The sequence below is a fragment of the Asparagus officinalis genome, chromosome 7 (genome assembly GCF_001876935.1).
Source record: "Asparagus officinalis chromosome 7, Aspof.V1, whole genome shotgun sequence".
NCBI lineage: Eukaryota > Viridiplantae > Streptophyta > Magnoliopsida > Asparagales > Asparagaceae > Asparagus > Asparagus officinalis.
The window spans coordinates 13466643-13470350 of record NC_033800.1 but is presented as its reverse complement, the minus strand read 5'-3'; positions in this window follow the sequence as shown (position 1 = coordinate 13470350).

Sequence of the window (3708 nt, the reverse complement as noted above, 5' to 3'; positions counted from 1 at the left end):
TGATCTCTAGCATAATCGCTATTAGTAAAACCTAATAGATTTCACTTCACTCCCTTTTTGTAGAGCAGTCCATAATTTGTTGTTCCTTGCAAGTAGCGAAAAATCCTTTTTGCAGCTAATAGATGTATTTCTGTTGGTTTTTCTATATACCTGCTAAGAATAATTACAACAAACATTATATCAGGTCTTGTAGCTGCTAAATACATCAAACTCCCCACTATTTGCTTGTAAAGAGTGATGTCAATCTTCCTTCCTTCGGGATCTCGAGCCAGCTTCAATAGATGTGCTAACAGAGTTGCAATTTTTCATTTGAAACATATCCAAAATCTCGTGTACATACTTCCTTTGACATATAAAGATTTCAGCTGCAGATTGCACCACTTCAATGCCCAAAAAGTAATGCATCTTTCCAAGGTTAGACATATCAAATTTAACCATCATAGATTGTTTAAATTTCTCAAACATGGCACTATCATTTCCAGTAAAAATAAGATCATCAACATATAAGCAAACAATGAGCAGTTTTCCTCCATCTCCAATCTTTGTAAAAAGTGTATGCTCATATGGACATCTTTTAAATCCCTCTTTAGAAAAATAAGCATCTATACGACTATACCAAGCTCGTGGAACTTGTTTTAGCCCGTACAATGCATTTTTGAGTTTATAAACTTATTATCACTTCCAAGCTTCACATAACCAGGAGGTTGATCGATAAATACATGTTCTTCCAAATCACCATGTAAAATGTTGATTTCACATCCAACTGGAAAATAAGCTATGAGCTTTATGTCGCCAATGCAATCACTAGTCTAATTGTGTCATGTATTGCAATTGGAGCAAAAACCTCTTTGTAGTCGATGCCGAACTCTTGCTTATAGCCTTCAATGACTAAGTGTGTCTTGTACTTGTCAATTTCTCCATTCTCCTTCAGTTTTGTCTTGTATACCCACTTCACACCAATGCTCTTTTTCCCTTTTGGAAGCCCTATCAACTCCCAAGTGTTGTTTCTTTCAATGGTTGATATTTCTTCATCCATAGCTTTCTGTCATTTTGACTCATTGACAGCATCTTCAAAAGCTACAGGATCACAATCTCAAAAAAGAGCAAAATGTGTAAGTGAATCCTCAGATGGATCATTCCTAGGTACTTCATAATCAGTCATCTATGCTGGTCTTTTCCTGACTCATTGAGATCTTTTTTTTTGTTGCTTCTTCATCTTCTTCATTTGCTGGTTGTTGCACTGTCTCCACAGGTTGCTGCCCTTTTTCTTCATCACCATCAAAATCTACTGGAATTTGTTGCTAAACATTGTTCTCATTCCATGACCAGGTTCTTTCTTCATCAAAGATAAAATCATGGATAATAATGGTTTTCTTCGTGATAGGATTGTATAGCTTATAAGCTTTTGATTGATCACTAACACCAAGAAAAATACAATTTTCTCCTTTGTCATTCAGCTTCTTCCTCTTCTCATATGGAATATGGGCATAAGCAATACACCCAAAAATTCTGAAGTGGTCTACACTTAGTCTTCATCTGCTCCATGCTTCCTCTGGTGTCATATTTTGAACAGCAAGAGTGGGACTTCTATTCAAAATATGAATGCGCCAATTGACTGCTTCAGGCCAGAAACTTTTCAGATCTCCACTTCTTAACAAAAGGCTTCGCATCATATTCATAAATAGTGCGATTTTTCCTCTCACAAACTCCATTTTGTTGAGGTGTGTACGCTGCGATAAGTTGCCTCCTAATTCCATGGGTCTCACAATTTTTTGCAAATTCATGTGAGTTGTATTCTCCACCACGATCAATGCGTAGAACTTTGATAGGGCTGCCAACTTCTTTCTCAATGAGCAGTTTATAGGTTTTAAAGGCTGCAAAAGCTTCATATTTTTCGTGCAAAAAATAAACCCATGTCTTCCGACTAAAATCATTAATAAAGGTAATTATGTATATTTTACCTCCATTGGAAGATGGATTTATTGGCTTACATAGGTCGGAGTGGATCAACTCTAATGGCCCTTTTGCTCTCCATGATTTTTCATGGGGGAATTGATTACGATGTTGTTTCCTAACAACACATTCTTCACAAACTTCAGAGGGAGCTGTGATTTGAGGAAGAACAGCCACCATATTTTTCTGCTATAGAGTCTTCAATTCACCAAAGTTTAGGTGACCATAGCGAAAATGCCATAGCCATGTCACATCCTTCAGATTTGCTGAGAAGCATGAGTGATTAGTGTTGTGGAGATGAAGTGGGAACATACGATTCACCGTCATGTTAACTTGAGCAATTAAGCCCAACTTTGCATCTTGAATGCGACATGCTCCATTTTTTATAAAAATTTCATACCCTTTTTCTTGCAACTGACCCACACTAAGCAAGTTGGTCTTTAAATCTGGAACAAAAAGAACATTAGAGATAGTATGGGTAGAATTTCCCTTAGTTTGAACAGTTACCCATCATTTTCCCATAACAGAAACTGTTGGAGATGTCACCAAACTTGACAGTGTTGCGGAATGATTCGTCCAGCTCAGAAAACACCTTCTTATATCCACACATGTGGCTACTGCAGCCAGTGTCTAAATACCACATGTTTGGTTAAGTTTCTTCCTTCACGTGACATGCCATCAAAAGAGACATCTCTTCTTCTTTTGTTGCAAAGTTAGTTCTTTCTTCACCTTGTCTATTCAGATTAGTTCGACATTCAGACTTGTAGTGGTCATTCCTATGACATCTTTAGCACTCCACATTGGACTCATTCACTGACCTTGACTGATATGTGGTCGAGTGGCGGCCGCCTCGTCCTCTTCCTCTTTCTTGAAATTGGTTGTGTTGGTGTTGGTGTTGGTGTTGGTGTTGGCTTCCACAATCATTATTTCCTCTGCCTATGCCTCGACCTCTACCTCTACCTCGTCCTCTGTCTCCTCTTGATGCTGAGTTATTTTATGTTGAGGCCTTCAAAGATTGCTCCTCTTTCTCCCGCTGGTTTAATTTATGCTCATGAACAAACAAATAACTCTGTAATTTATCAATTAAAAGTTCATCAATATCATGAGATTCTTCTATGGAGCAAACAATAAAGTTAAATTTTGGTGTCATGGATCGAAGAATCTTCTCTACTATGGTCACGTCCTCCATCTTGTCGCAGTGGATCCATATCTTGTTCACGATCGCCATTGTTTGAGAGAAATAATATGTAACTGATTCTCCCGACTTCATTTGAAGTGTTTCATGTTGGGAATTAAACGCCTAAATCCCTAATGCAATAGAAACGCAGAATAGAAAAAAGTACACCAAGATTTACGAGGTTCGGCAACTGCCTACGTCCTCGGGAGCCACACAGTCAATTTCTTATTATTCAAACAAGAAATTATAATTTAAGAGCAGATCAAAAAGGATCTCTCAAATGAACACTGTAGCTACAGTGTTAATAAATAAAGGGAATAAACCCTTTCAAATCTCTTTTGAGAATAAATGAAGTCCACAATAAATTCCCTCTTTAATTTCCCCTCTCTCTCTCTCTTCTTAAATCTCCTTTCAAGCACTGTTGAAAGCTGAGATTAAAAGGAAAATCGCTGCTGCGATTTTAGGGCAGATCGCCGCCGCCAGAAGAAAAATCGGAGGGGGAGAAAAAGCACCAGCCCTAGGGCATCAAAGGGGGGCTTTTATAGGGGATCACGACAGGCTGGCGACAGCCTGTCGCT